This window comes from Brassica napus, chromosome C4 (assembly GCF_020379485.1).
Source record: "Brassica napus cultivar Da-Ae chromosome C4, Da-Ae, whole genome shotgun sequence".
NCBI lineage: Eukaryota > Viridiplantae > Streptophyta > Magnoliopsida > Brassicales > Brassicaceae > Brassica > Brassica napus.
Window position 1 is genome coordinate 37,837,627 of NC_063447.1, and position 7,136 is coordinate 37,844,762.

The 7,136-nt window shown below is 32.0% G+C and overlaps 1 long non-coding RNA gene across 1 annotated transcript; it reads left to right on the forward strand.

The window, feature by feature from the left end:
- The first annotated feature begins 2,511 nt into the window (after nt 1-2,511).
- LOC125585325 lies at nt 2,512-3,412 on the forward strand. Its single transcript, XR_007322244.1, has 3 exons — nt 2,512-2,657; nt 2,740-2,824; nt 2,908-3,412. It is a non-coding gene; the product is annotated as an uncharacterized LOC125585325 (long non-coding RNA).
- The last annotated feature ends 3,724 nt before the right edge of the window (nt 3,413-7,136 follow it).

The window sequence follows — 7,136 nt, forward strand, 5'->3', positions numbered from 1 at the left end:
TATATTTAAAATCATAAACAACACCACTCCAAATTTAAACCTTTAGTCTATACTCTATAGTAGTTAATCATATGAGTATAAATATTTTCTACCTTTATAATGAAACATATTTTGGTCATTTTGACCCTTGTACGCTAAATTGTGATTAAAAAATTATTAGAATTATCTTAGGAAATTTCTCAAAAACTAATTAAGTCTTTATTATAGTCCAATTTCTTATCTTTAATTATTTGAGTTCTCACTAAAACAATTTGTTAGATTCAATAAATGATTTAAATTTTTGTTTGGTTTTAGGATCAGTACTGAATTTGTGTATAAATTGTATTCTCTTTTCTCGTATGTTTTGCTTTCATTATATCGTTATTAGAAAATCATTATGGATTTATTTTAATATATCTTAAAACAATGGCGGTAAAAAAAGCAACTGTATACGCATGAGAATCATGTTATCTATACTATTAAAGCAGAATACCTACTAGGATTCTGCCCTTACCTTTTCAAGTTATTTACAAGTCTCTGCCATAGCCTTTTTTCCTTTTAAAAAATTAAATGTCGACAGTTATTTTAAACAAATCTCAAGCCTTCGATTTTTTAAACATATTCAAATCGTTTTTAAGCCCATCTACGATTAAGTCTAGGCTTTTAAAAAAAAAAAATCCAAACATGAATGAATGTTCAGTCCATCGAAACTATCTTCATGATGAAACACCCTATACCATTGAAACCCCACCGAAATCATCTTCTTTTTACTGGCAAACCCTATGCCCTGAAATGAAAACACTAACCAAGATGAATCAATGTTCATAATAATAATAAGCTTATTTAAATTATATTTACATACAACATGAAACCTACATATATGTTGTCTCCTTTCCAAAATGCAATATATAATGGTCGACACTTTAATCAAACAAAATAATTAAAATATATTTGACCACAACTTAGTATGGTATGTTTCAAAAAATTTATAACAATATTTATTTACAAATATAATTATTTTTCAACTAATCCCCTAATTTTCGTAATCAATTAAAAACAGAAAATTAAATTAGAATGCCAAATCCATTCCAAGTATATTTTTTAGCTCATTTCATGATTTCCTCTTCCTAAAATCACGCAACTTAGTATGGTATGTTTCAAAAAATTTATAACAATATTTATTTACAAATATAATTATTTTTCAACTAATCCCCTAATTTTCGTAATCAATTAAAAACAGAAAATTAAATTAGAATGCCAAATCCATTCCAAGTATATTTTTTAGCTCATTTCATGATTTCCTCTTCCTAAAATCACGCTTTAAAGAATTACATATACTCATATTGCTTGTGCAATACCCACAGAATATCTTTGGATTTCGAATTAGGGGACTGAACCTTCCTAATATTTACAATTATTCATATCGAAATCAAAACCATAAAATCTCGACAGATACGATCTAGAGTATGCATCAAATATAGAAAACGAATCTATGCTTAAGCTACATTCACGGTTAAAAAAAAAACAAGCAGAAATCGTATTACTATATAATGCTCACATAATATCTTTGGTTTCAAATTGGTAACTGAATTTACTACTATTAAATACTACTAGAAAATCTTTCCAATATTTAGAGTATTCACCAAGTTTTCCTCAAAACCTAAACAACTCTCCCCATCGCCACTTCCTTATATAAATAACGACGCTTCTTCCTAAACAAACTCATACCATCAAACAAACAAATGGCTTCTAAAAAGCAAATCGAAACATCGATTGTTTCTAATGAACAAGCCATCCCCATTAACAACTTGAAGCCAGTGCACACCGCTAAGATGGTTCATGCGAAGGTTCTACATTCTTGGAAACAAAACATTCAACTAGGGGGGGAAACCATGGAATTCGTTTTGGCTGATGAGAATGTAAGCAATCCTAAATTATTCCCTTAACGTTTTTATTAGAATGTTATTATTCTAAATGATGTTAATATTCTAAATGTATTTGGAACATGTAAAAGGGGCATAAAATTCATGCAACCTGCAAAAAAACTTACATTGACAGTAAAGGAAGCCTTCTTCCGGTTGGAGCATGGCGCTACATCCGAAACTTCCATGTTAGGCCTGCAGGAGGAGCTTATCGCACAACAAACCATGCCTACAAGATTGTTTTTAATCCAAATACAAACGTTACTCGGTCAAATTTCATGAATGATGAGTTGTATCTTAATTTGGTCGATTTCCAGTTAATTTTATCTGGCACACTTGATGATAAGCTCTTAATTGGTAAATATATAAGCTATAGATTTCTAAAATATTTTTTTGTGCTTGCTATTACTAATATCTTTTGCAATGTTTTTTTAAACAGATGTGCTTGGCCAAGTTTTGGATTGTGGTGATGTCGAAACCATTCAGTGTTCTGGGGGTAACCAGCGTAAAAAACTGGAATTCATCCTAAGAGACATCAAGTAAGTTTGCTGTCACATGAAAAAAAATTCAAGACATTATTTTGGTCGAATAATGTTACAACTAACCTCGCTTTTTGACTGGCGCCACCCCATAGTGATTCAAGAATACCATGCTGCATTTGGGGAAACTTAACCGATATTCTCCATTCTGCCTGCAACCAAGACGATGGAATGGTTACATTGCTTTTGAGGTTTGCTAAACTTGGAAAGTTTAGAGGTACATATTTAGCGTAAACAAAATATATATAGTCTAAATAAGACTGTCTTACATATACACTGCTGGATTATTAAAATGACAGGAGAACTACAAATCTCTAATTCCTTTGATGCCTCTCGAATGATCATTAACCCGGCAATACCAGAGGCTGAAGCATTTAAAGATATGTAAGGCCATAATCCATTGCTTATTTTACAGTAGTTATTTGCCTATCATACTGATTATTTGGGAAAATTTTCATGGTTATCAGCGACAATGGGGATGACACAACTCTAATTACATTTGAAAGTAATGAGGAGAGTCAAGAGGACAACAACAAGCAAGTAAATCATCCAGGCAAGCGAGTACAGCGTGATAAGTGGTTGATATTCCCCACTAAGACCATCCAAGAAATGGTAGCGTCAACTCAAGTAAGCATTTTAAGTCCTTTATCTTACATTGTGTATCTCGTGTGGGTGGTTAACTATTTTTTTTTTAATTGTTTAGGTTGATAAATGTTTAGTCACTTGCATAGTCTATGCAATTGATATGGATTGGTCCTGGTATTACTTTGGTTGTGATGCATGCCAAAAAAGGGTGATCAAAACCGGAACCAACATTAAGATAGTAAAAGGAACTGAAATAACCACTCATATTTGGTGGTGTGAGACATGCAACGACACTGTGTTCAAAGTTTCACCAAGGTATGATTGTGCAAATTTAAGAAAAAACATGCATACGTAACAACTTAGAGTGATGTTTAGCAGTTAAAACTGTAACTTATGTCTGTCTAATCTATAGGTTTTGGCTTCACTGTGTTCTGGCGATGGTAACCATATATTATCCTAAATGACTTTCTAAAATTTAGTCAAAAGCTTCTGTGAAATCAGAGAGTTTATCAAATATTATATGAAAAGCTTTGATAATGGTTACCTTTGTTCGATTCTTCAGATGTGTTAAAGTCCCCAACATTTGATACGGTTGATCTTCTTCTGTGACATAATTTCAGATCTAAGAAACTCTTCATCTGTGAAAACTAAGCCTTTTACATAAGGATCTGTGACAAAAAAAAACAAAACTTCAACTCTTCGTAAGAGAAATCAAAACAAACTAATTACTAATCAATACCATTCGATTTCTTATTTCTGAAGTTGTCTTTCTCAAATATATGTTGTATAACTTTGAATAGCACCATCGATTTCAATCTTCATCTCATCGATTGTTCGTCGGCCAAGAAGAGACGACCGTTTCTAGATCTCTCCTTTTTTTTTCCCCTTTCCTTTTCTATTTTTTTTTTTGAACTTGGAAATTAATAAATGTTACTTTTGATAAGTGGCCGAATAGTCAATGGTTAGATTTAAAAGGCCCAATTCGTTTAAAATGAACTTAATTAAAAATTTAAAAGGCCCAATTCGTTTAAATGGTTAGAATAATAACAAACTAAACTTAATTAAAAATTAATTTTATCTATATTATTTCAATAGTTCAATAATTATTTCATTAATTCAAGAAAGTATATATTTAAAATTAGAATGTAATAAATATCCACTAATTTTAAAAATTCATAAAATTAAAATTTGTGTAATTAATTATAAAATTAATCATAGAAGACTTATTAATTTTGATGTAATAGCATTATTTTAGTTTCACCAACAACGCATATAAAAAACACATTATAAAATAATTTATAAAGTGCATATATGTAATTTTTTTTTAAATGGACAATCCCGCGCTTTGAAAGCGCGGGTCAAAATCTAGTTTTTTTGTTAAAGGAGAATCATGTTATTACTTATTACCTTTGTTTCATGTGGCAAAGCGAATTCCAAATGAAAAAAAAAATCAAAAATATAATAACATTTTACAACATTTATTTATTTTGTATGGTTTTCCCGGTTCACTTCTTCGTTGGCTTTCATTGTGTGAACACTGAACCGCATATGGTATCAACGGAAACTCAACGACATTCGTATAAAAAAACCTTTTAGTTACTGAATGAAATTAGTCAGATAAACTATTAATGTGTTAGACAAAAGTCATTTCTTAGCTCATTATGGATGTTGATCAAGGGGAGTACATAGGCTCTAGCTCATGCATCTTTTCCACGTAGGATTCACTCTTTTGACGTGTACTTCTCAGACAGCTTGAAGCTTATAAAAGAAGCAAAGAGAAAAATTATCATTAATATGCACTTACCGATTAAAGTAGGAAAGATGGGTTGTTTTGTTTGACAGAAAAACACCGGGGTTTCTGGGTGAGTCGGTGAATATTGTCCCGGTAGTCCACCAGAGACAGCTAGAATTGTTAATTTGTTCATGCAAGCGTCTATTTAGGACTTTTGATGGTTAGAGGGGTTCAAGTCATGGTCAATTCAGGAGCTGCATTGGGTTAAGTTCAAAGAAGAGATGAATTCGCTGAACTGAATCCTAATCAACTAACATCAATGTGTAAGAATATATACACAAGCAAGTGGTCCCCATTTAAAATAGCTTTTTTTTAACGTGGAAACACTAATTTGAGAAGGAACTTGGCTAAGTGATATACATTGAGTATTCACTCATGCAAATACTTGTTTTCCCCTCAGTCCATTTCGGATTCTCCATAGCTAACTTGAGAGACGGAGCTCTGTTCGGGTCCAAACTCAAAGAAACAAACAACCTTTTACCGGTCAAGGAAGAGTTAATCCGCTTAAACTTAACTGCCATGTAATGGTACGCAAGCTGACCCAAAGTAGGGTTACCGCAGTTGAAATGGTGACTACTGCCACGGGATTCTAGGTTCTGGAACAGAAAATGACTTCAGCACCACATAGAAACTTGTGAATTCTGAGATTGTTAGGTTCTTATCAGTAGCTCTGAAGAAAAAATGACATTCAATATGCTACTACATAAGATAAAAAGTCACATAAAAAAAAGAGTAGAACTTAAAATAGGATATTCAATATACTATTACATAAGATAAAAAGTCACAGAAAAAAAAGAGTGGAACTTAAAATGATAATATATAGGAAAATAACTAATAACTTGGAGAAGGAATAAACTTGGGAAGCTTGACGAAGGAACTATAGAGTCTCTCTCAGACTTTAGAGTACCAATTGTGATGCCTTCAAATAAGCATAGCATTATGTGCACCTAGTTTGAGAACAGATCAAAAGCTTACAATGTCAAAGCCCAATCATTTTCTATGCAAATACCTTTTCCAAATATTCGTTCCTTGCTCGGTTTACGGTCATATCATTTTTCTTCAGAGCTATGGAATTTGCGGTGCTTTAAGCTGAAAGTCTTACAACTTTATACAACACCTATTATAACGTATATAATTTATGATAAATAAACTGAAAATGTTGGGGGAAAGCTAAAAAAGGAAATATTGGAAATATGACATACCCATTATTCCTAGTTGTATGCCTACTGTTCCTGTATCCGGTCACACGACTCACGGTGGCTTAAGCAGAAGAAGCTGAACCAAACACATATGAGAAAAAAACTGATAATATGAATTCTATTTAAAATGGTGTGCAGCAACAGAAACCGTATACCTGAAAGCAGATATCCAAGGCTCCTTAAGACACCAAAGAGCACAATGAAGTGCTTATAAAGCGCACAAGCATATTCGATGAATCTGAGCTGTAGTCTAAGGCTTAACGATAATACTCATTGAAAAAATATCTACTTATCACCTCACTCTTGGGGTAAACCATAGTGATTCAGCAAAAGCCAGCAATGAGAAAGCCACATGATCATCATCTGTAACAAAACGTTATAGGATTCAGAGAAAAAATAGTTTCAGATTACATATGCATGAATCAATTAGATTTAAAGCAAACAAAATTACCTTTGACCAAGAATACGTCTTACTTTTATGCAGTCGATGTAGACAATCTGCGTTGAGATGGGTTTTAGAGTATGATGGGTTTCAGGAATGAGAGCACAGAAAGGAACAGAGCCATAATATGGAGTTTGAAGGTGGGGACTTGGAAGAGTAGATAAACTTTAGATTTCTGCAAGAATTAAATGGTTCTTTATGAGTGCTAGTGGTGAGAATGTGGATCGGTGGAGACGATAACAAAATGGTTTTCTTATGAGAAGGAAGAAAAAAAGGGTGACGATTGCTTGTCATATTGTTGTAGCTACAGTTTAGTAAATTAAAGATCAATATTTAGTTTTTCTTTTTGCAAGAAAATATGACTTAGGTTTTAAAGATGACATGACAACTCAGCAACATATGATTGACTGATTTTATTTGATGATGTGGATAGCTTAGAATTTGAGCATATCTCTCTTTTAGCATTGTTAGATTACTATAAATCTATTTTTTTTTGTTATTATACAAATAAACCTTATAAAATAGGAACAAATCTCCGCAAAGGACTTTTCTTTTGTGCACTCCGCAAAGAACCTTAAAATATTTATTTTATAAAAAAAACTGAAGAAAATGATCAACATTGAAAATGTGATAAATGACAATTACACTTGTCATACAGATATATAAAAATAAATAAAT